General features: G+C 40.0%; 1 protein-coding gene and 1 long non-coding RNA gene across 6 annotated transcripts in view; one reads left to right on the top strand and one right to left on the bottom strand.

Annotated features, from left to right (window-relative positions):
• The window catches only part of LOC115142934 (plasma membrane calcium-transporting ATPase 1-like), a 173,307-nt gene that overhangs the window by 8,189 nt on the left and 139,061 nt on the right, over positions 1–26,057 (top strand). The gene's annotated exons all lie outside the window — the stretch shown is intronic.
• On the bottom strand, positions 7,686–11,538 carry LOC135560216 (uncharacterized). The gene is made up of 2 exons (XR_010458801.1): positions 10,901–11,538; positions 7,686–9,113 (listed from the first exon to the last, which is right to left on the bottom strand). It is a non-coding gene; the product is annotated as an uncharacterized LOC135560216 (long non-coding RNA).

Here is a 26,057-nt window from a genome sequence, read left to right as displayed (position 1 = left end):
TTGCTTGGCCTTTGCCACTCTTGCTATAATAAAGCTGATCTGAAGCGGAATTTGAGACTGGTAGAGAGGGAGGGAGGGACGAAGAGGGAGAGTGGTGAGGTTCGGATGAAGTGTAGTCATTTACTGGAACCAATGGAATGTATTTGCACGGAGGGAGGGAGAGAGAGAGGGGAGGGAGGGAGAGAGGGAGAACGATGCACTGCACTGGTCGTGGAGCTCACGTTGGCTCCAGAGAAGGAGCGCGACGCATTGCACTCGTTTACTGAACTCACTATGTATGGTAACAGTACGGCAGTTAAACTCACAGAGGAGAGGTGGATGAGGGGACAGGAGAGGTGGGTGGGACAAAGGGGTCCGAGGTGGAGTGTTGTAGGCGCAGAGGAAGTGGAGATCTGGATGGTTTCCTCATGTTCTGTGTTCCACATGCATATTTTCTCCTCGCCATTTCACTTCCTGATATTTTAACGACACTGGGCTGAGGCCTCTCCCTCTCTGTCCCTCTTTTACATCTGTTTGTGTTTATGTAGCCAGCTTTTGTGTGTGTGTGTGTGTGTGTGTGTGTGTGTGTGTGTGTGTGTGTGTGATGTAGTTGTTTAGTTAAATGTGTGTTTAAGTAGCCAGTGTATGTAGTTCTAGTGCTGTAGTTGTTTGGAAGTCTGGCGGTAACAGTAACACACGTCAGATGTAGCTGCCGGGCCCAATGCCAAGAGGGAACTCTCTGCCTCACTGCCTCCATCCCCTTGTTCTCTGCCTCTCTCTGCCCCCCTCCTCGTTTTCCCCGTCACTCCTTTTTCCTCCCTGTCTATCTCTCGGTTCATTCATCATTCTCCCTTCTTTCTCTCTCTGGGATGGGGGAGTTGGAGTGAGTGAGTGTGTGTGTGTGATGTAGTTGTGTAGTTAAATGTGTGTTTATGTAGCCAGTGTATGTAGTTCTAGTGCTGTAGTTTGTATGTTTGGAAGTCTGGGAGTAACAGTAACACACGTCAGATGTAGCTGCCGGGCCCAATGCCAAGAGGGAACTCTCTGGCTCACTGCCTCCTTCCCTCCCTCCATCCCCTTGTTCTCTGCCTCTCTGCTCCCTGTCCTTCCTACCCAACCCCCCTTCGTCCTTCATCGTTCCCCCTTCTTTCTCTCTCTGGGATGGGGGAGTTGGGGTGTGTATCCATCCAGACCAGCCTCCAGACAGGCGAGTGTTTATAGCGGTCACCGCCTTAACCTCATGTGCGCACACACACACACACACACACACATCGTCACAGAGATTAACTGCTCGGATATTTATGCGCTACAATAAGCTAGTTTACAAATCACACACACTGCTATTAAAACAGGGTTTTGTATTAAAACTGATTGTGCATCGTTAGCTGTTGGGTGTGTGTGTGTGTGTGTGTGCGCGTCCTGTGTCTGGAGCAGTGAATGGGGGTTGAATGCTGAATGTTGTATTTGGGTTGAGAAATAGGGTGTGGTGCTGTTTGGACATTATTACTGAACACAATGAGGCTGTGCTGTTCTCTCCTACTGCGGCTGTTTACTGAAGATGTGTATATATAAATATACACACACACACACACACACACACACACACACACACACACACACACACACACACACACACTGAACTTCATTCAGTTGACTGGCCCAACTTCAAATCCAAAATGGAAGAAGGAAATAGGAATATTATACTGAAATGAAATGTGCAGGTTGGCTGGAAAACCTGAAACGGACGTATTTGGAAACCTTACCGAACTGTTCCACTAACAGAACAGAAGTTATTCCACGTTTTATACAGCATAAACCAACCGATTTCTACATGTCCGTTCATTGCCCTGACAGAGTTCGAAAACATTTAGTCTGCTGATATATATGCTCAGTGGTGTTAATTGCATTCAACTGGCTAGTCTGCGTGTATCAGAGTTCCTGCTTATTTGAGGTTTAGGACAAACCTTTCCGTGTGTGTCAAACAATCAAAGGCGCCGTTGTCCATGACCTAAATAGCTCTGCGTTATGATCATATGAATGCTGTAAAGAACGTGTTTTTCCACTGCTGCCCGACGTGCTGGTCCCATTTTAAACAAGAGGCCTTACAGAAGGGGAAAGGGAGAGCGAGTGGGTGCGGAGACCGAAAAGCACATGGGTGCATTCATACCGATGCTGTGTGTATTGTGTAGTTCCTACACGCCTCTTGTATGGAATGAAACATCTGATCAACTCTATACATCGCGTCTAGCTGCTGAGTAAGCGGATTGTGTCACAGAACAGAGACGAGGAGAGTGGATTCTAGAAGGGCGAATGAGGACGAAGCCGTATAGATTGGGGAGGACTGTGAGATAGGATTGTGAGATACGCCCGTCCCGTCCCACAAGTATCAATGGCTCTCTGTGTTTGCGTCACTGTCTCAAGCAAACCTGGTTAGCACACATTCCAGTAGCATTAGCATGACTTCATTTAAAACAAGCGGTGGCACTGAGGTAGGAATGCTGGTGGTTTGCTGAACACACTGAAAACCACAACATTTGTTGTGCCTCAACATCTGGGACCATCTTGTGACTGCAGTAGAGGAACAACCTTGCAAAACAGTCATCTGAAGCTGACAAACTCATTTTCCTAAAGAACTAGCACTTCTCTCTCTGTGTGTGCGTGTGCGCTATTACACAATGTTTGTGTTTCCAATGTCTTGAGGGTCGAATGAGTCTCGTTCAGTCTAAACACTTGTCGCTTTAGTAAATCATCGCTAATTATACAATGTGACCTTGCTGCACATGCCAAGTGTTATTTGTGACATTTAGTAGTAGTCAATGTTGGCCAACATTGGATACCCCCTGCTGTTTACTATATATATATACTGCTCAAAAAAAATAAAGGGAACACTTAAACAACACAATGGTACTCCAAGTCAATCACACTTCTGTGAAATCAAACTGTCCACTTAGAAAGCAACACTGATTGACAATACATTTCACATTCTGTTGTGCAAATGGAATAGACAACGGGTGGAAATTATAGGCAATTAGCAAGACTCCCAATAAAGGAATGGTTCTGCAGGTGGGGACCACAGACCACTTCTCAGTTCCTATGCTTCCTGGCTGATGTTTTGGTCACTTTTGAATGCTGGCGGTGCTTTCACTCTAGTGGTAGCATGAGACTGAGTCTACAACTCACACAAGTGGCTCAGGTAGTGCAGTTCATCCAGGATGGCACATCAATGTGCGCTGTGGCAAGAGGGTTTGCTGTGCCTGTCAGCGTAGTGTCCAGAGCATGGAGGCGCTACCAGGAGACAGGCCAGTACATCAGGAGACGTGGAGGAGGCAACAACCCAGCAGCAGGACCGCTACCTCCGCCTTTGTGCAAGGAGGAGCAGGAGGAGCACTGCCAGAGCCCTGCAAAATGACCTCTAGCAGGCCACAAATGTGCATGTATCTGCTCAAACGGTCAGAAACAGACTCCATGAGTGTGGTATGAGGGCCCGACGTCCACAGGTGGGGGTTGTGCTTACAGCCCAACACCGTGCAGGACGTTTGGCATTTGCCAGAGAACACCAAGATTGGCAAATTCGCCACTGGCACCCTGTGCTCTTCACAGATGAAAGCAGGTTCACACTGAGCACATGTGACAGACGTGACAGAGTCTGGAGACGCCGTGGAGAACGTTCTGCTGCCTGTAACATCCTCCAGCATGACCGGTTTGGCGGTGGGTCAGTCATGGTGTGGGGTGGCATTTCTTTGGGGGGGCCGCACAGCTCTCCATGTGCTCGCCAGAGGTAGCCTGACTGCCATTAGGTACCGAGATGAGATCCTCAGACGTCTTGTGAGACCATATGCTGGTGCGGTTGGCCCTGGGTTCCTCCTAATGCAAGACAATGCTAGACCTCATGTGGCTGGAGTGTGTCAGCAGTTCCTGCAAGAGGAAGGCATTGAGGCTATGGACTGGCCCACCTGTTCCCCAGACCTGAATCCAATTGAGCACATCTGGGACATCATGTCTCGCTCCATCCAACAACGCCACGTTGCACCACAGACTGTCCAGGAGTTGGTGGATGCTTTAGTCCAGGTCTGGGAGGAGATCCCTCAGGAGACCATCCGCCACCTCATCAGGAGCATGCCCAGGCGTTGTAGGGAGGTCATACAGGCACGTGGAGGCCACACACACTACTGAGCCTCATGTTGACTTGTTTTAAGGACATTACATCAAAGTTGGATCAGCCTGTAGTGTGGTTTTCCACTTTAATTCTGTGTGACTCCAAATCCAGACCTCCATGGGTTGATACATTTGATTTCCATTGTTCATTTTTGTGTGATTTTGTTGTCAGCACATTCAACTATGTAAAGAAAGTATTTAATAAGAATATTTCATTCATTCAGATCTAGGATGTGTTATTTTAGTGTTCCCTTTATTTTGTTGAGCAGTGTATGTATGTATATATATTATATGTGTTTTTTATTGTAATCCAGAGTGATGTCACTTGACAGCATGCCTCTGAGTGATTGGTTAGAAGACAGGCTCAGGGTCATTGGCTGACGTGGGGTGTTCTGCCCCAGAATGCAACACAACACCGGGTGTGTAGCCAAGCCAGCATATAACCTACATGAATGGAATTAGAAGTGGAACCCAGCTAGTCATTATGAATGAAACCATGACACCAGCAGAGGCAGTAGTAACATGCCATCCAACCAAGTGGACCGATCTCCCTCCGTAATATGATTCTGCGCTCTACTGTTCACTCCTGATACGTGTCATTCTCTTCCAGTGCACCGCAGTTCACCATGTCCCATTCAAATACATTTTGTACTACTTGCTTCAGTTTAGTGCTTGATTTCATTAGTCTCAAGTCATTGAATATATCGGGGAGTTGGCTGTAGGCCTATACAGCTCAGCCATTGTATCCCAAACAAGACCACCATAATTCTGAATCAATCTTTTGTAAACACCAAAGCAGGCCTGTTTGGGGATAGGGCCAGCCCGTGACCACTGGTGTCTCTGGGATCAATCGAACAAGAGGTCAGCTGAATAGGGTCAGGACCAGATGTAGTTTTTTTTTTGTTGCCTCTAACCTCTGGCCACACACACTGGTAGCATGCTCAGTGACACTATGCTCCAGGGTGAGTGGTTCTATAATGGGTCTGTCAGTAGAAGAGCTGTTGTGTTACCGTCTCCAAAGTAGACCACTTTAACAGCGTTTGTTTTTCTTGCTCTGTGAAACTGTTGACTTCCTATTGACACAATGTCAAGCTGTTAGTCCAAAAATACTTAATCCACTGCAAGGTACTTTACTCAAAAATGGAATACTGCCAGTAGAGATTGCATCCTGTGCATCACATTTAATGTAAAAATATCTCCACTTTTAAAAGCTCCAGTCCTGGAGAGCCCGTTTTAGAAGTGTGTGTGTGTGAATGGGGAAGCAGGTATGTGAACAGGCATTCACGCCGAACCCTGATTTGTGTTGGACTCCATACAGGCTGGGATTTGTGGGAGGCTGGTATGGTGCCTCTCTCGTCCTTAAGCACTGGTACGCTCCCTCTCTCTGTCAATTGATGCAGTTAGATGTATCTGTGTGTGAGAGGGAGGGGGGAGGGAGAGAGTGATGGAGAGAGAGGGATGATATGACTGGCCTTTATCTGAGGGACCTTCTGTGCTATCTAATAATCACTGCTGTAGCTCCCCCCCCTCAACACACACACTTTTTTTTTCAAATTCTGGGGATTTATACACTCTCCTTTCCCTCAGCCACCCATCTTCTCTCTCCCCGCCCAATCTCTTTGAGGTATTGTGTGTGGAACTTGCCGCGAGAGGTGCTATGAGGGGAGGGGGAGAAATGGAGAATTAGGCATTTGTGGCTAAAGGGCCGTCTCTTTCTCCCACAGAGTGCTTGGGAAATGAGAGCTTCAACTTTGGTTTTTGCAATATCATGTCAGATGTTTACTTAGCAGCCTTCACGCTGTGTAATTAGCATAATTACACACTGTCATCTAACCACCTGTTGGTTTTAGTTTTTCATTGTCAGTCTCTGTAGCCAGTGCCTAGACCTACCGGCTCTGTCTCACTTCAGAATTAAAAATGTCAAATTGTTAAGGTTGTGGTGTTTTAAAGTTAAGTTTAGGCATTCACTCCGAATTCTTGAGGTTAGGCATTAACTCGGAATGGTTAAGGTAAGGGTTAAGGATTGGGATAGGATTAAAGCTCAAATATTAAAAACGACTTTTTATCATTTGTTCGAACTTGCAACCTTTGCCTCGAACTTGCCTAGTTAAATAAAGGTCACTTTTTTTTTTTTAAATACAAAAATATTCCACAACTGAAACCTACTTGAAAGTAACAGCGCTCACTGTTGCCCCTGGTGGTCAGTTTACACATCTCCTGACATGGATGGATGTCGAATACTGACTTGTATCACGGGTGACCTGGCTGGCCTAGACAGCAAGAGATGAAGGGGGGACAGGTTAGGAAAGGGGCGATGGAGGGGAGAGTGAAAGCTGAGGAGGGTAGATGGAAAGGAGATTCAAAGGGAAAACAGGGGCGCAGAGAGGACACTAGATGAGAGATGGTGGTGTTGAAGTGGGGAGAATGGGAGTAAGGGAGCGGGGGAGGAGAGGGAGAGTGGTAGACTGTTGAAAGCTCTTCTGAGCGATTCTAATTAAGAGATTAGCATATCCTCTGAGACTGCTAGCGTAACCACGGCCTGCTAGCACTAACGGCCAAGACATGTCGCAATTAGGAGAACAAGGATCCGCTGGTGCTAAAGTAGACCTCTCTGAGCTTGGTCCGCACACATACACACACGCACACACAGAGAGGACAAGCAGTCAGCGACGCTTCGCCTGAGCTTGTTTAAGACATGTCCTATAGCTCCAACGACAGACTACTGCAGAGCTACAGGCTTACATGGACTGTTTCAATGTTCACCAGAAAGGGCTTCCCTTTAAATAGCATTGGTTTAGAGGCCCCGACTTTTCTGTACATGGGTGTTCAGGCCAACACAAGCTCATCTGTACCTGGGGATACCTCCACATCTGATCAGGCGCTTATCTGAACCAGGTGACAGTATCTCTTCATCCAGCCTGGATGTAGGCTCAGCCCAGTGGAGGTCAGCTGCCAGCTAACTCATCCGAGGCCTGGTCTAAACCTGGTCTAAATCAAAGGTTTTTCCCCCTCCCTGTGAGCCCTCTGGTTCTCATTAGCCATGGGTGCTGATTGAGAAGGCTTTATAGAGCACAGATGTTGATATGCACTTCAAAGGAGTCCCCTTCAAAGTCCCCTATAGGTAAGAGTGCTGAGAGTGAAATGACTTGGTTCATTCGTGGAGGTGTAACTATTCATTGATACAGATCTAGGATCTTAATTTGAGCCAGTTTTCTACAGCAGGAAAATAATCCCCCAGCAACAGGAAATTAATTATGTGAATTATAATGAATGGGCATTTCTTTTGTAGGGGTTAGTACATTTCTCGTTAGGGAAAATCAAGTCTGACATTTTTAAGTGGAATTTACAAACTTTTTAGAAGCCTTTTTAAACCTTGAATACACTACAAGTTTGCTTTTCCTTCTGTGCAGGAAAATTCTCAGCAACAAAAGAGTGATCAAATTAAGATCCTACATCTGTAGGTGTTGCAATAGCCTGGACATCCCCAGCTTTAAGAGATATCGGTCAAGTTATTACTATAAATAAAAAATATATCTCTAATGACAAATTAATATATGCTATAAATCTGGGAACCAGTCCGTTTATTGGAAAATAAATTGTACATGAAGACCTTGCTTATAAGTGACCTTAACAATGACACTTAGAACAAAAAAAAATAGGGATATTATTAATAATTGATTTATCTGAAGGTATATTGATGAGCCTAGTATCACATTCATGAAGTTGTATGTTTTCTAAAGCTTGTTTTGTATCAGAAAACAACAGATACAATGAATCAATGGCTACAGGATGAATGATAATGGCATATGATCGATACAGGGAATGTATGAATAAAATAAAACAATTTCAGCAAATTCTTAGATATTCTCAATTTGGATAGACTGACATTTACACACTCCACTATACTTAACAAGTCACGCGGGTGCATACTGTGAAATACTATTTCCTATATTTCTGGGAATGTAGGGACGAACTTAAAAGGGCAAGTAATGGTTCAGTTCTAATGTTTAAATTATCCTGTTCCAATCAGAAGTTGCTATATCCATTTTTGGGCACCTGAGTGGCGCAGCGGTCAAAGGCGCTGCATCTCAGTGTGAGAGGCGTCACTACAGACACCCTGGTTCGAATCCAGGCTGTATCACAACCGGCCGTGATTGGGAGTACCATAGGACGGTGCACAATTGGCCCAGCATCATCCGAGTTTGGCTGGTGTAGGCCGTCATTGTAAATAAGAATTTTGTTCTTAACTGACTTGCCAAGTAAAATAAAGTTTAAATAAAATATTTAAAAAAATATTTATCCATAGATTCTTGAAGATTGTAACTTTTTAAATGCCTCATGAGCTTAGTTCAACTGTTGTACCCCATCAGACCCCAAAATATAAGCTGGTTTTACTCCGTTTTGTAAACAAACACTATAAAGCCTCAACATGGTTGAAGCTATAATTTTGATATCATGTATGGTCAGTCCTTGCATCCATAGCTCTGTCTATGAATTTGAGAGTGGTTACGTTTCTCCAGCCCCATCCCTTAGATTTTTACCACAACGGGGCGGGGAATCTTATTTGTTATTGTTTCTACTGATTTATTGCTGCTTTAACGTTAACCTAAAGAGCTACACATTACACCTCATGCCAATGCTGGGGAGAGAAAGGCCAATTTAGTTGTGTAGTTAGTCAATAGATAGAATGGGGGTCTTCGTTGGCCTTCTGACTGAGCTCTTGGCGGGATCAGTCCGATGCAAGCTGGTAATCTGGAATCCTTAGCTCGGCTTCAATGGGGAAAATGACAACTCACAAGAGGAAGTCCTTTTTCGGTAGTTCGTCTAGAAGTCGTCTTGACAGTCACCATCTGACAGCCAAAACATTCACTGGAACAAAAGTGTGAACCGTTTTCTGCTGTTCTTTTCTTCCTCCATATTGAGGGGAAGGTTGAAAACGTCCCGCCAAACCATCTGACCCTGCTGATTTGGTTCAAGCTCTGAAAGGGGGAGAAAGCCATGTTAAGCCTCACCTAGGGTTGTTATGTTTGTGCCAATTGGAGAAATTAGGAATTGGTCCATAAGTGTCCATAGAATGTTCCAAGGCACCAAACCGGCATTGGTTAGGTTACACATTGCATGATTACTTGTGATGCGCATATTATACCTTGCAATAACATAGGAAAAAAACTAAATAACGTCACACAACGTACTTTACACCAACCCCAAGATGTTATGAGTCATTCATGTTTGATGTGCTGTTAGGAAAGGTGGTCTCGATCTTGGTCCGTTGTTGAATGACTAGGCCTATTTTCTTAGAAAAAGACTTGTCACTTTCCATGGTCAAGTGGAAGTAGGCCTGTCTGGATCAGGACTTTATTGCCCAGTCATATACTGGAGCAAAAAGCATTCCAGCTGGGGCTCTTCTGGTTTGTCTATAATATGTTCTATAGCCCTGGATGAAGATAGCAGGCTTGATTGGGGCCTTTTCCTGGTCAAGCCTGGCTTGAAGGGACTTCTTCTGGCCAGTGGGGTCAACAAGGGTTCCTAGTCTGAAGGGGGTTTATAGGCCCCTGTACAGTAAAAGGGTTTTGTGCTGATGTGACGTGAGCGTCCACTCCTACACAGCTATGTCTATGCTACTGCAAAACCGTGTGTGTGTGTGTGTGTGTGTGTGTGTGTGTTCATTTAGTTTTTTGTATTTGCTCTCAAGAAAATATAAAACAAGATGAGAGATTAATACGCAAACAAAAATAATGCAGGAGAGGTACGAACTCTGAAAGGCTTGTAAAGTCACCTCCTTTCAATTATTCATAACACAAACCATACAACAGAAAGTACCTAAGGCAGATAAACAAATAAATAGAGATTTACACCCCCCCCCCAAAAAAGATGAATTACAGGGTAAAAAAATTAATTCAAGTAACATGCATAATGAAAACAAAGTGGCTAATTGTGGCTGACTGTTGGTTGGGGTGTGTTTGTAGTACCTCTCTGTTCCCCTGCGCTCATCTCTGAATGTCAACCTCGTGTTGATTGGTCGGCTGTAATGGAAGCCTAAGTCATCTGTCAGTGCAGTAAATTCCCACTAACAAGTGTACACACACACACACAATCACACTGATCACACGCGCACACATAGCGTAGAGCTGCCTAGACTAAGGACTTTAATTCAATGACAGCAGTCAACCATGATCAGTGGCAACATTCCCATGTGAGATGGAAAACTTACACGCGCACAATTATCATATGTGCGTATTCGTGTCAACCACAACCCAAGTAGAGTTAACACAACTTGTCCTTCAATGTAAAAAAAAAAGCCTTTTACCTGAATTTGCTTAAATGCCTGTTGCAGGAATTTGCTTTTTTCTCGAGCTTTCACCAACTCGGAGAGCTGGTTGGATGTTGTTTTTAGAGCTAGGTTTGATTGCTCTGTGAGTTGATGTTTCAACAACCCTTCTTTTTATGGGACAGAGGGACCAGATTCACATTCTAAAGAGTTTAAGATGAGCCTGGGCCAAAACCAACAGGATCAGCTAGAGATGAGACTGTCTGTGTATTTGGCTACTAGTACAAGGGACTGGCTTTTGGCAATTGTCCATGGACTTACCATCACTATGGCAACATGTAACATATCCACCTTTTCTTCACTTTCTTTCATGTGCACTGCTGTTTCTCTCCCCCCCAGACGTTTCTCTGGTTAGTTTTGTTTCTTTGTCCTTTGGTCTCTGCATGAGTCAATTCTCTCTCTTTCTGCCCTCTTTCCATGTGTTTCATTCTTACTCACCATGTCCCCTCGCCCTTCATCTTCCCTCTCGCTCTATCTCTTCCCCTCTCTCTTCAATTCTTCTTCATCCTTCAAACATTTTTAGCTCAGTCTCTCCTCTTGTCTCTTTCCATGTGTCTCGTGCTTACTCACCATGTCCCTCCCTCTCGCTGGCTCGCTCTTCCTCTCTCTCTCTTCTATCGTTCTTCTTCCCTCAAATATTTTTAGCTGTCTCCTCTTGTCTCTTTCCATGTGTCTCGTGCTTACTCACCATGTCCCTCCCTCTCGCTGGCTCTCTCTTCCTCTCTCTCTCTTCTATCGTTCTTCTTCCCTCAAATATTTTTAGCTGTCTCTCCTCTTGTCTCTTTCCATGTCTCGTGCTTACTCACCAGGTCCCTTCCTCTTCTCGCTCTCTCTCTCTCCCCCTTTTTCTCTCCCCCTCACTCTATCGTTCTTCTCTCCTCAAACAATTTTAGCTCGGTCTCCTTGTCTCTTGCCTCTTGTCTCGAACGTACTCGCTATATTCCTTCCCCTTCCTCTTTCCACATGTTTTTTCTCTTGCCTCTTTTGCATAAATCTTTTTCTCACTTACTCTACTCTTTACCTCTGTCTCAATCTACCCCCCTCCTCCCCCCGCGCTCTCTCTACTCGTTCCCTCTGTCTCGTTCCCTCTTCTCTGAGCGGGCCCTCTCATTTAGTAGCTGACAGCATGGAATAATTTCTAAATGGAACCAGAGCCCACGCACCCCTGGGAGTGGCTCAGAGTGCTTGGGCACACATACAGCTCATTGTTCTGTTCAGTGAAAGAGGGAGGAGGGAGGGAACGACAGAAATAAGGAACCAAAAAGGTAGGTAGAGGGGAAAGATGGAAGGAGGAAGCATTTGAGAGGGAGGAGAGAGTCCTGCTTTAGCCAAAGGTTTCCTCGATAATCTCTCTTTACAAGCTTTTAGAAAACACGCAGTGTGTAGTTTTACATTCAGAGGAATGTGATTCCACCGTCCACGCAGAGTAAGTCGGCAAGAGGGAGGAATGGAGTACGGGACAGGAATGCCAAGAATGAGCTTAATGCATGAAACTATAGTGTGTGCGTGCATCTTTTTTGAATTTCCATGGGTGCAAGCCTATGCCTACTTACAAGCCTGTATGTTTGTGTGAGTGTGCATGTGTATGCATGTCTGTGAGAATGCTTGTGTCTTCATGCCTGCCTGTGTGTGGTGGTGTGGGGTGGGAGGGGCAGGGGTGTGATCATGTCTCTGCTTCAGACCCGCCCTCCCAGATCAGTGTGGTGACATTCCAGACCAGGACACACAGAGAGACTGGTCATTTCCTCTTAAAAGCCCCAAGAGCACCAACACTACTTTATAGGAGCATATCACATTTTGTGTCAATTGAAAGCTAAGAGTCTATTTTTGGGAAATGACTATTTTCCATCTTAAAAAAATAAAAAGCAAAGGCTTTGATTTCTGGTCACACAGATGGAGAGAGTCTTTAAACGCTATTAGGACTACATCAAAACACACTCATGTTGAAGAAATGGCCCCTGACAACTAATATAAGCTTTTATATTTAGTTTTGCAGAAATGATTTGCCTTCTGTAAGTTTAACAAATATTGCCTAGTGTCTTGTCATTCTGTTACCAAAAACACACATATCTTTAAGATTTTTTTATGGATAGAAATTTTGTTTATGAATTATTAAGTGACTAAAACATGTCACGATGTTACCAAATTGGTAACAGTGAGAGATCAGTAACAGAATGACTGCAATGTAATTGGCCACTATAGGAAATCATAGTCACCAACCGCAGTGGCATTAGAGCACAGTAAAGTAGAGTAAAGAAAGGGATACTTACAGTAGAGTAAAGAAAGGGATACTTACAGTAGAGTAAAGAAAGGGATACTTACAGTAGAGTAAAGAAAGGGATACTTACAGTAGAGTAAAGAAAGGGATACTTACAGTAGAGTAAAGAAAGGGATACTTACAGTAGAGTAAAGAAAGGGATACTTACAGTAGAGTAAAGAAAGGGATACTTACAGTAGAGTAAAGAAAGGGACACTACAGTAGAGTAAAGAAAGGGACACTACAGTAGAGTAAAGAAAGGGACACTACAGTAGAGTAAAGAAAGGGACACTACAGTAGAGTAAAGAAAGGGACACTACAGTAGAGTAAAGAAAGGGATACTACAGTAGAGTAAAGAAAGGGATACTACAGTAGAGTAAAGAAAGGGATACTACAGTAGAGTAAAGAAAGGGATACTACAGTAGAGTAAAGGGATACTACAGTAGAGTAAAGAAAGGGATACTACAGTAAAGAAAGGGATACTACAGTAAATAAAGGGATAATACAGTAGAGTAAAGAAAAGGATAATACAGTAAAGAAAAGGATAATACAGTAGAGTAAAGAAAGGGATACTACAGTAGAGTAAAGAAAGGGATACTACAGTAGAGTAAAGAAAGGGATACTACAGTAGAGTAAAGAAAGGGACACTACAGTAGAGTAAAGAAAGGGACACTACAGTAGAGTAAAGAAAAGGACACTACAGTAGAGTAAAGAAAGGGACACTACAGTAGAGTAAAGAAACACTACAGTAGAGAAAGAAAGGGACACTACAGTAGAGTAAAGAAAGGGACACTACAGTAGAGTAAAGAAAGGGATACTACAGTAGAGTAAAGAAAGGGATACTACAGTAGAGTAAAGGGATACTACAGTAGAGTAAAGAAAGGGATACTACAGTAAAGAAAGGGATACTACAGTAGAGTAAAGAAAGGGATACTACAGTAAAGAAAGGGATACTACAGTAGAGTAAAGAAAGGGATACTACAGTAGAGTAAAGAAAGGGACACTACAGTAGAGTAAAGAAAGGGACACTACAGTAGAGTAAAGAAAGGGACACTACAGTAAAGAAAGGGATACTACAGTAAAGAAAGGGATAATACAGTAGAGTAAAGAAAGGGATAATACAATAAAGAAAGGGATAATACAGTAGGGTAAAGAAAGGGATACTACAGTAGAGTAAAGAAAGGGATACTACAGTAGAGTAAAGAAAGGGACACTACAGTAGAGTAAAGGGACACTACAGTAGAGTAAGTAAAGGGACACTACAGTAGAGTAAAAGGGACAAAGGGACACTACAGTAGAGTAAAGAAAGGGACACTACAGTAGAGTAAAGAAAGGACACTACAGTAGAGTAAAGAAAGGGACACTACAGTAGAGTAAAGAAAGGGACACTACAGTAGAGTAAAGAAAGGGACACTACAGTAGAGTAAAGAAAGGGACACTACAGTAGAGTAAAGAAAGGGACACTACAGTAGAGTAAAGGGACACTACAGTAGAGTAAAGGGACACTACAGTAGAGTAAAGAAAGGGACACTACAGTAGAGTAAAGAAAGGGACACTACAGTAGAGTAAAGAAAGGGACACTACAGTAGAGTAAAGAAAGGGACACTACAGTAGAGTAAAGAAAGGGACACTACAGTAGAGTAAAGAAAGGGACACTACAGTAGAGTAAAGAAAGGGATACTACAGTAGAGTAAAGAAAGGGATACTACAGTAGAGTAAAGAAAGGGATACTACAGTAGAGTAAAGAAAGGGATACTACAGTAGAGTAAAGAAATGGATACTACAGTAGAGTAAAGAAAGGGACACTACAGTAGAGTAAAGAAATGGATACTACAGTAGAGTAAAGAAATGGATACTACAGTAAAGAAAAGGATACTACAGTAGAGTAAAGAAAGGGATACTACAGTAGAGTAAAGAAAGGGATACTACAGTAGAGTAAAGAAAGGGATACTACAGTAAAGAAAGGGATACTACAGTAAAGAAAGGGATACTACAGTAAAGAAAGGGATAATACAGTAGAGAAAGGGATACTACAGTAGAGTAAAGAAAAGGATAATACAGTAGAGTAAAGAAAGGGATAATACAGTAGAGTAAAGGGATACTACAGTAGAGTAAAGGGATACTACAGTAAAGAAAGGGATACTACAGTAAAGAAAGGGATACTACAGTAAAGAAAGGGATACTACAGTAAAGAAAGGGATACTACAGTAAAGAAAGGGATACTACAGTAGAGTAAAGAAAGGGATACTACAGTAGAGTAAAGAAATGGATACTACAGTAAAGAAAAGGATACTACAGTAGAGTAAAGAAAGGGATACTACAGTAGAGTAAAGGGATACTACAGTAGAGTAAAGAAAGGGATACTACAGTAAAGAAAGGGATACTACAGTAAATAAAGGGATAATACAGTAGAGTAAAGAAAAGGATAATACAGTAAAGAAAAGGATAATACAGTAGAGTAAAGAAAGGGATAATACAGTAGAGTAAAGAAAGGGATACTACAGTAGAGTAAAGAAAGGGATACTACAGTAGAGTAAAGAAAGGGACACTACAGTAGAGTAAAGGGACACTACAGTAGAGTAAAGAAAGGGACACTACAGTAGAGTAAAGAAAGGGACACTACAGTAGAGTAAAGAAAGGGACACTACAGTAGAGTAAAGAAAGGGACACTACAGTAAAGAAAGGGATACTACAGTAAAGAAAGGGATAATACAGTAGAGTAAAGAAAGGGATAATACAGTAGAGTAAAGAAAGGGATAATACAGTAAAGAAAAGGATAATACAGTAGAGTAAAGAAAGGGATACTACAGTAGAGTAAAGAAAGGGACACTACAGTAGAGTAAAGAAAGGGACACTACAGTAGAGTAAAGAAAGGGACACTACAGTAGAGTAAAGAAAGGGACACTACAGTAGAGTAAAGAAAGGGACACTACAGTAGAGTAAAGGGACACTACAGTAGAGTAAAGAAAGGGACACTACAGTAGAGTAAAGAAAGGGACACTACAGTAGAGTAAAGAAAGGGACACTACAGTAGAGTAAAGAAAGGGACACTACAGTAGAGTAAAGAAAGGGACACTACAGTAGAGTAAAGAAAGGGATACTACAGTAGAGTAAAGAAAGGGATACTACAGTAGAGTAAAGAAAGGGATACTACAGTAGAGTAAAGAAATGGATACTACAGTAGAGTAAAGAAAGGGACACTACAGTAGAGTAAAGAAAGGGATACTACAGTAGAGTAAAGAAATGGATACTACAGTAAAGAAAAGGATACTACAGTAGAGTAAAGAAAGGGATACTACAGTAGAGTAAAGAAAGGGATACTACAGTAGAGTAAAGAAAGGGATACTACAGTAAAGAAAGGGATACTACAGTAAAGAAAGGGATACTACAGTAAAGAAAGGGATAATACAGTAGAGAAAGGGATACTACAGTAGAGTAAAGAAAAGGATAATACAGTAGAGTAAAGAAAGGGATAATACAGTAGAGTAAAGGGATACTACAGTAGAGTAAAGGGATACTACAGTAAAGAAAGGGATACTACAGTAAAGAAAGGGATACTACAGTAAAGAAAGGGATACTACAGTAGAGTAAAGAAAGGGATACTACAGTAGAGTAAAGAAAGGGATACTACAGTAGAGTAAAGAAATGGATACTACAGTAAAGAAAAGGATACTACAGTAGAGTAAAGAAAGGGATACTACAGTAGAGTAAAGGGATACTACAGTAGAGTAAAGAAAGGGATACTACAGTAAAGAAAGGGATACTACAGTAAATAAAGGGATAATACAGTAGAGTAAAGAAAAGGATAATACAGTAAAGAAAAGGATAATACAGTAGAGTAAAGAAAGGGATAATACAGTAGAGTAAAGAAAGGGATACTACAGTAGAGTAAAGAAAGGGATACTACAGTAGAGTAAAGAAAGGGACACTACAGTAGAGTAAAGGGACACTACAGTAGAGTAAAGAAAGGGACACTACAGTAGAGTAAAGAAAGGGACACTACAGTAGAGTAAAGAAAGGGACACTACAGTAGAGTAAAGAAAGGGACACTACAGTAGAGTAAAGAAAGGGACACTACAGTAGAGTAAAGAAAGGGATACTACAGTAAAGAAAGGGATAATACAGTAGAGTAAAGAAAGGGATAATACAGTAAAGAAAAGGATAATACAGTAGAGTAAAGAAAGGGATAATACAGTAGAGTAAAGAAAGGGATACTACAGTAGAGTAAAGAAAGGGATAATACAGTAAAGAAAAGGATAATACAGTAGAGTAAAGAAAGGGATACTACAGTAGAGTAAAGAAAGGGATACTACAGTAGAGTAAAGAAAGGGATACTACAGTAGAGTAAAGAAAGGGATACTACAGTAGAGTAAAGAAAGGGATACTACAGTAGAGTAAAGAAAGGGACACTACAGTAGAGTAAAGAAAGGGACACTACAGTAGAGTAAAGGGACACTACAGTAGAGTAAAGAAAGGGATAATACAGTAGAGTAAAGAAAGGGATACTACAGTAGAGTAAAGAAAGGGATACTACAGTAGAGTAAAGAAAGGGATACTACAGTAGAGTAGAAAGGGACACTACAGTAGAGTAAAGGGACACTACAGTAGAGTAAAGAAAGGGACACTACAGTAAAGAAAGGGATACTACAGTAAAGAAAGGGATAATACAGTAGAGTAAAGAAAGGGATACTACAGTAGAGTAAAGAAATGGATACTACAGTAGAGTAAAGAAAGGGACACTACAGTAGAGTAAAGAAATGGATACTACAGTAGAGTAAAGAAATGGATACTACAGTAAAGAAAAGGATACTACAGTAGAGTAAAGAAAGGATACTACAGTAGAGTAAAGAAAGGATACTACAGTAGAGTAAAGAAAGGGATACTACAGTAAAGAAAGGGATACTACAAAAGAAAGGATACTACAGTAAAGAAAGGGATAACAGTAGAAAAGGGATAATACAGTAGAGAAAGGGATACTACAGTAGAGTAAAGAAAAGGATAATACAGTAGAGTAAAGAAAGGGATAATACAGTAGAGTAAAGGGATACAGTAGAGTAAAGGGATAAAGTAAAGAAAGGATACTACAGTAAAGAGTAAAGAAAGAGGATACTACAGTAAAGAGGGATACTACAGTAAAGAAAGGATACTACAGTAGAGTAAAGAAAGGGATACTACAGTAGAGTAAAGAAAGGATACTACAGTAGAGTAAAGAAATGGATACTACAGTAGAGTAAAGAAAGGGATACTACAGTAGAGTAAAGGGATACTACAGTAGAGTAAAGAAAGGGATACTACAGTAAAGAAAGGATAATACAGTAGAGAAAGGGATACTACAGTAGAGTAAAGAAAAGGATAATACAGTAAAGAAAAGGATAATACAGTAGAGTAAAGAAAGGGATACTACAGTAGAGTAAAGAAAGGGATACTACAGTAGAGTAAAGAAAGGGATACTACAGTAGAGTAAAGGGGATACTACAGTAGAGTAAAGAAAGGACACTACAGTAGAGTAAAGGGACACTACAGTAGAGTAAAGAAAGGGACACTACAGTAGAGTAAAGAAAGGGACACTACAGTAGAGTAAAGAAAGGGACACTACAGTAGAGTAAAGAAAGGGACACTACAGTAGAGTAAAGAAAGGACACTACAGTAGAGTAAAGAAAGGGACACTACAGTAGAGTAAAGAAAGGACACTACAGTAAAGAAAGGGATACTACAGTAAAGAAAGGGATAATACAGTAGAGTAAAGAAAGGATAATACAGTAAAGAAAAGGATAATACAGTAGAGTAAAGAAAGGATAATACAGTAGAGTAAAGAAAGGGATACTACAGTAGAGTAAAGAAAGGGATAATACAGTAAAGAAAAGGATAATACAGTAGAGTAAAGAAAGGATACTACAGTAGAGTAAAGAAAGGGATACTACAGTAGAGTAAAGAAAGGATACTACAGTAGAGTAAAGAAAGGGATACTACAGTAGAGTAAAGAAAGGGATACTACAGTAGAGTAAAGAAAGGGACACTACAGAAAGGGACACTACAGTAGAGTAAAGAAAGGGACACTACAGTAGAGGACACTACAGTAGAGTAAAGAAAGGGATAATACAGTAGAGTAAAGAAAGGGATACTACAGTAGAGTAAAGAAAGGGATACTACAGTAGAGTAAAGAAAGGGATACTACAGTAGAGTAAAGAAAGGGACACTACAGTAGAGTAAAGAAAGGGACACTACAGTAAAGAAAGGGATACTACAGTAAAGAAAGGGATAATACAGTAGAGTAAAGAAAGGGATACTACAGTAGAGTAAAGAAATGGATACTACAGTAGAGAAAGAAAGGACACTACAGTAGAGTAAAGAAATGGATACTACAGTAGAGTAAAGAAATGGATACTACAGTAAAGAAAAGGATACTACAGTAGAGTAAAGAAAGGGATACTACAGTAGAGTAAAGAAAGGGATACTACAGTAGAGTAAAGAAATACTACAGGGATACTACAGTAAAGAAAGGATACTACAGTAAAGAAAGGGATACTACAGTAAAGAAAGGGATAATACAGTAGAGAAAGGGATACTACAGTAGAGTAAAGAAAAGGATAATACAGTAGAGTAAAGAAAGGGATACTACAGTAGAGTAAATACTACAGAAGTAGGGATACTACAGTAAAAGGGATACTACAGTAAAGGATACTACAGTAAAGAAAGGGATACTACAGTAAAGAAAGGGATACTACAGTAAAGAAAGGGATACTACAGTAGAGTAAAGAAAGGGATACTACAGTAGAGTAAAGAAAGGGATACTACAGTAGAGTAAAGAAATGGATACTACAGTAAAGAAAAGGATACTACAGTAGAGTAAAGAAAGGGATACTACAGTAGAGTAAAGGGATACTACAGTAGAGTAAAGAAAGGGATACTACAGTAAAGAAAGGGATACTACAGTAAATAAAGGGATAATACAGTAGAGTAAAGAAAAGGATAATACAGTAAAGAAAAGGATAATACAGTAGAGTAAAGAAAGGGATAATACAGTAGAGTAAAGAAAGGGATACTACAGTAGAGTAAAGAAAGGGATACACAGTAGAGTAAAGAAAGGGACACTACAGTAGAGTAAAGAAAGGGACACTACAGTAGAGTAAAGAAAGGGACACTACAGTAGAGTAAAGAAAGGGACACTACAGTAGAGTAAAGAAAGGGACACTACAGTAGAGTAAAGAAAGGGACACTACAGTAGAGTAAAGAAAGGGACACTACAGTAAAGAAAGGGATACTACAGTAAAGAAAGGGATAATACAGTAGAGTAAAGAAAGGGATAATACAGTAAAGAAAAGGATAATACAGTAGAGTAAAGAAAGGGATAATACAGTAGAGTAAAGAAAGGGATACTACAGTAGAGTAAAGAAAGGGATAATACAGTAAAGAAAAGGATAATACAGTAGAGTAAAGAAAGGGATACTACAGTAGAGTAAAGAAAGGGATACTACAGTAGAGTAAAGAAAGGGATACTACAGTAGAGTAAAGAAAGGGATACTACAGTAGAGTAAAGAAAGGGATACTACAGTAGAGTAAAGAAAGGGACACTACAGTAGAGTAAAGAAAGGGACACTACAGTAGAGTAAAGGGACACTACAGTAGAGTAAAGAAAGGGATAATACAGTAGAGTAAAGAAAGGGATACTACAGTAGAGTAAAGAAAGGGATACTACAGTAGAGTAAAGAAAGGGATACTACAGTAGAGTAAAGAAAGGGACACTACAGTAGAGTAAAGAAAGGATACTACAGTAGAGTAAAGAAAGGGAACTACAGTAAGAAAGGATACTACAGTAGAGTAAAGAAAGGGATACTACAGTAAAAAGAAAGGATACTATAGAGTAAAGAAAGTAGAGTAAAAGGGATACTACAGTAGAGAAAGAAAGGGATAACAGTAAAAGAAAGGGATACTACAGTAGAGTAAAGAAAGGGATACTACAGGAGTAAAGAAAGGGATACTACAGTAGAGTAAAGAAAGGGATAATACAGTAGAGTAAAAAGGGACACTACAGTAGAGTAATACTAAAAGGGATACTACAGTAGAGTAAAGAAAGGGATACTACAGTAGAGTAAAGAAAGGATACTACAGTAGAGTAAAGAAAGGATACTACAGGATAAAGAAAGGATACTACAGTAGAGTAAAGAAAGGGATACTACAGTAGAGTAAAAGGATAATACAGTAGAGTAAAGAAAGGGACACTACAGTAAAGAAAGGGATACTACAGTAAAGAAAGGATAAAGAAGGATAATACAGTAGGATAATACAAAGAAAGGGATACAGTAGAGTAAAGAAGGGATAATACAGTAGAGTAAAGAAAGGAGTAAAGAAAGGGATACTACAGTATAAAGAAAGGGACACAGTAGAGTAAAGAAAGGATACTACAGTAGAGTAAAGAAAGGATACTACAGTAGAGTAAAGAAAGGGACACTACAGTAGAGTAAGAAAAGGATAAAAGGGATACTACAGTAGAGTAAAGAAAGGATACTACAGTAGAGTAAAGAAAGGGAACTACAGTAGAGTAAAGAAAGGGATACTACAGTAGAGAAAGGGATAAAGAAAAAGGGATAATACAGTAGAGTAAAGAAAGGGATACTACAGTAGAGGAAAGGGATACTACAGTAGAGTAAAGAAAGGGGGATACTACAGTAGAGTAAAGAAAGGGTAGAGTAAAGGGATACACAGTAAAGAAAGGGATAATACAGTAGAGTAAAGGGATACTACAGTAGAAAAAGGGATACTACAGTAGAGTAAAGAAAGGGACACAGTACTAGTAAAGAAAGGGATACTACAGTAGAGTAAAGAAAGGATACTACAGTAGAGTAAAGAAAGGGATACTACAGTAGAGTAAAGAAAGGATACTACAGTAAAGAAAAGGATACTACAGTAGAGTAAAGAAAGGGATACTACAGTAGAGTAAAGAAAGGGATACTACAGTAGAGTAAAGAAAGGGATACTACAGTAAAGTAAAGAAAGGATACTACAGTAGAGTAAAGAAAAGGATACTACAGTAAAGAGGATACTACAGTAAAATAAAGGGATAAAGTAAAAAAGGATAATACAGGGATACTACAGTAGAGAAAGGGATACTACAGTAGAGTAAAGAAAGGGATACTACAGTAGAGTAAAGAAAGGGATACTAGTAGAAAGTACTACAGTAAAGAAAGGGAAAGTAAAGAAAGGGATAATACAGTAGAAAAGGATACACAGTAGAGTAAAGAAAGGATAATACAGTAGAGTAAAGTAGAAAGGGATACTACTACAGTAGAGAAAGGGATACTACAGTAGAGGGATACTACAGTAAAGAAAGGGATACTACAGTAAAGAAAGGATACTACAGTAGAGTAAAGAAAGGGATACTACAGTAGAGTAAAGAAAGGGATACTACAGTAGAGTAAAGAAATGGATACTACAGTAAAGAAAAGGATACTAGTAGAGTAAAGAAAGGGATACTACAGTAGAGTAAAGGGATACTACAGTAGAGTAAAGAAAGGATACTACAGTAAAGAAAGGGATACTACAGTAAATAAAGGGATAATACAGTAGAGTAAAGAAAAGGATAATACAGTAAAGAAAAGGATAATACAGTAGAAAAAGAAAGGGATAATACAGTAGAGTAAAGAAAGGGATACTACAGTAAAGAAAGGGATAATACAGTAGAGTAAAGAAAGGGACACTACAGTAGAGTAAAGGGACACTACAGTAGAGTAAAGAACTACAGGATACACTACAGTAGAGTAAAGAAAGGGACACTACAGTAGAGTAAAGAAAGGACACTACAGTAGAGTAAAGAAAGGGACACTACAGTAGAGTAAAGAAAGGACACTACAGTAGAGTAAAGAAAGGACACTACAGTAAAGAAAGGGATACTACAGTAAAGAAAGGGATAATACAGTAGAGTAAAGAAAGGGATAATACAGTAAAGAAAGGATAATACAGTAGAGTAAAGAAAGGATAATACAGTAGAGTAAAGAAAGGGATACTACAGTAGAGTAAAGAAAGGGATAATACAGTAAAGAAAAGGATAATACAGTAGAGTAAAGAAAGGGATACTACAGTAGAGTAAAGAAAGGGATACTACAGTAGAGTAAAGAAAGGGATACTACAGTAGAGTAAAGAAAGGGATACTACAGTAGAGTAAAGAAAGGGATACTACAGTAGAGTAAAGAAAGGGACACTACAGTAGAGTAAAGAAAGGGACACTACAGTAGAGTAAAGGGACACTACAGTAGAGTAAAGAAAGGGATAATACAGTAGAGTAAAGAAAGGGATACTACAGTAGAGTAAAGAAAGGGATACTACAGTAGAGTAAAGAAAGGGATACTACAGTAGAGTAAAGAAAGGGACACTACAGTAGAGTAAAGAAAGGGACACTACAGTAGAGTAAAGAAAGGGACACTACAGTAAAGAAAGGGATACTACAGTAAAGAAAGGGATAATACAGTAGAGTAAAGAAAGGGATAATACAGTAAAGAAAGGGATACTACAGTAGAGTAAAGAAAGGGATACTACAGTAGAGTAAAGAAAGGGATACTACAGTAGAGTAAAGAAAGAGATACTACAGTAGAGTAAAGAAAGGGATACTACAGTAGAGTAAAGAAAGGGATACTACAGTAAAGAAAGGGATACTACAGTAAAGAAAGGGATACTACAGTAAAGAAAGGGATACTACAGTAGAGTAAAGAAAGGGATACTACAGTAGAGTAAAGAAAGGGATACTACAGTAGAGTAAAGAAAGGGATACTACAGTAGAGTAAAGAAAGGGATACTACAGTAGAGTAAAGAAAGGGATACTACAGTAGAGTAAAGAAAAGGATAATACAGTAGAGTAAAGAAAGGGACACTACAGTAAAGAAAGGGATACTACAGTAAAGAAAGGGATAATACAGTAGAGTAAAGAAAGGGATAATACAATAAAGGGATAATACAGTAGAGTAAAGAAAGGGATACTACAGTAGAGTAAAGAAAGGGATACTACAGTAGAGTAAAGAAAGGGATACTACAGTAGAGTAAAGAAAGGGACACTACAGTAGAGTAAAGGGACACTACAGTAGAGTAAAGGGACACTACAGTAGAGTAAGTAAAGGGACACTACAGTAGAGTAAGGGACACTACAGTAGAGTAAAGAAAGGGACACTACAGTAGAGTAAAGAAAGGACACTACAGTAGAGTAAAGAAAGGGACACTACAGTAGAGTAAAGAAAGGGATACTACAGTAGAGTAAAGAAAGGGATACTACAGTAGAGAAAGGGATAATACAGTAGAGTAAAGAAAGGGACACTACAGTAGAGTAAAGAAAGGGATACTACAGTAGAGTAAAGAAAGGGATACTACAGTAGAGTAAAGAAAGGGATACTACAGTAAAGAAAGGGAACTACAGTAAAGAAAGGGATAATACAGTAGAGAAAGGGATACTACAGTAGAGTAAAGAAAGGGATAATACAGTAGAGTAAAGGGATACTACAGTAAAGAAAGGGATAATACAGTAGAGTAAAGGGATACTACAGTAAAGAAAGGGATACTACAGTAGAGTAAAGAAAGGGATACTACAGTAGAGTAAAGAAAGGGATACTACAGTAAAGAAAGGGATACTACAGTAGAGTAAAGAAAGGGATACTACAGTAGAGTAAAGAAAGGGATACTACAGTAGAGTAAAGAAAGGGACACTACAGTAGAGTAAAGAGGATACTACAGTAGAGTAAAGAAAGGGATACTACAGTAGAGTAAAGAAAGGGATACTACAGTAGAGTAAAGAAATGGATACTACAGTAAAGAAAAGGATACTACAGTAGAGTAAAGAAAGGGATACTACATTAGAGTAAAGAAAGGGATACTACAGTAAAGAAAGGGATACTACAGTAAATAAAGGGATAATACAGTAGAGTAAAGAAAAGGATAATACAGTAAAGAAAAGGATAATACAGTAGAGTAAAGAAAGGGATACTACAGTAGAGTAAAGAAAGGGATACTACAGTAGAGTAAAGAAAGGGATACTACAGTAGAGTAAAGAAAGGGATACTACAGTAGAGTAAAGAAAGGGACACTACAGTAGAGTAAAGGGACACTACAGTAGAGTAAAGAAAGGGACACTACAGTAGAGTAAAGAAAGGGACACTACAGTAGAGTAAAGAAAGGGACACTACAGTAGAGTAAAGAAAGGGACACTACAGTAGAGTAAAGAAAGGGACACTACAGTAGAGTAAAGAAAGGGATACTACAGTAAAGAAAGGGATAATACAGTAGAGTAAAGAAAGGGATAATACAGTAGAGTAAAGAAAGGGATAATACAGTAGAGTAAAGAAAGGGATAATACAGTAAAGAAAAGGATAATACAGTAGAGTAAAGAAAGGGATAATACAGTAGAGTAAAGAAAGGGATAATACAGTAGAGTAAAGAAAGGGATACTACAGTAGAGTAAAGAAAGGGATACTACAGTAGAGTAGAGTAAAGGGACACTACAGTAGAGTAAAGGGACACTACAGTAGAGTAAAGAAAGGGACACTACAGTAGAGTAAAGAAAGGGACACTACAGTAGAGTAAAGAAAGGGACACTACAGTAGAGTAAAGAAAGGGATACTACAGTAGAGTAAAGAAAGGGACACTACAGTAGAGTAAAGAAAGGGACACTACAGTAGAGTAAAGAAAGGGATACTACAGTAGAGAAAGGGACACTACAGTAGAAAAGAAAGGGACACTACAGTAGAGTAAAGAAAGGATACTACAGTAGAGTAAAGAAAGGGATACTACAGTAGAGTAAAGGGATACTACAGTAGAGTAAAGAAAGGGATACTACAGTAAAGAAAGGGATACTACAGTAAAGAAAGGGATAATACAGTAGAGAAAGGGATACTACAGTAGAGTAAAGAAAAGGATAATACAGTAAAGAAAAGGATAATACAGTAGAGTAAAGAAAGGGATAATACAGTAGAGTAAAGAAAGGGATAATACAGTAGAGTAAAGAAAGGGATACTACAGTAGAGTAAAGAAAGGGATACTACAGTAGAGTAAAGAAAGGGATACTACAGTAGAGTAAAGAAAGGGATACTACAGTAGAGTAAAGAAAGGGATACTACAGTAGAGTAAAGAAAGGGACACTACAGTAGAGTAAAGAAAGGGACACTACAGTAGAGTAAAGAAAGGGACACTACAGTAGAGTAAAGAAAGGGACACTACAGTAGAGTAAAGAAAGGGACACTACAGTAAAGAAAGGGATAATACAGTAGAGTAAAGAAAGGGATAATACAGTAAAGAAAAGGATAATACAGTAGAGTAAAGAAAGGGATACTACAGTAGAGTAAAGAAAGGGATACTACAGTAGAG

The sequence above is a fragment of the Oncorhynchus nerka genome, linkage group LG15 (assembly GCF_034236695.1).
Source record: "Oncorhynchus nerka isolate Pitt River linkage group LG15, Oner_Uvic_2.0, whole genome shotgun sequence".
Taxonomy (NCBI): domain Eukaryota; kingdom Metazoa; phylum Chordata; class Actinopteri; order Salmoniformes; family Salmonidae; genus Oncorhynchus; species Oncorhynchus nerka.
The sequence above is the reverse complement of the archived record's forward strand: the minus strand, read 5'-3'. Positions and strand labels throughout refer to the sequence as shown.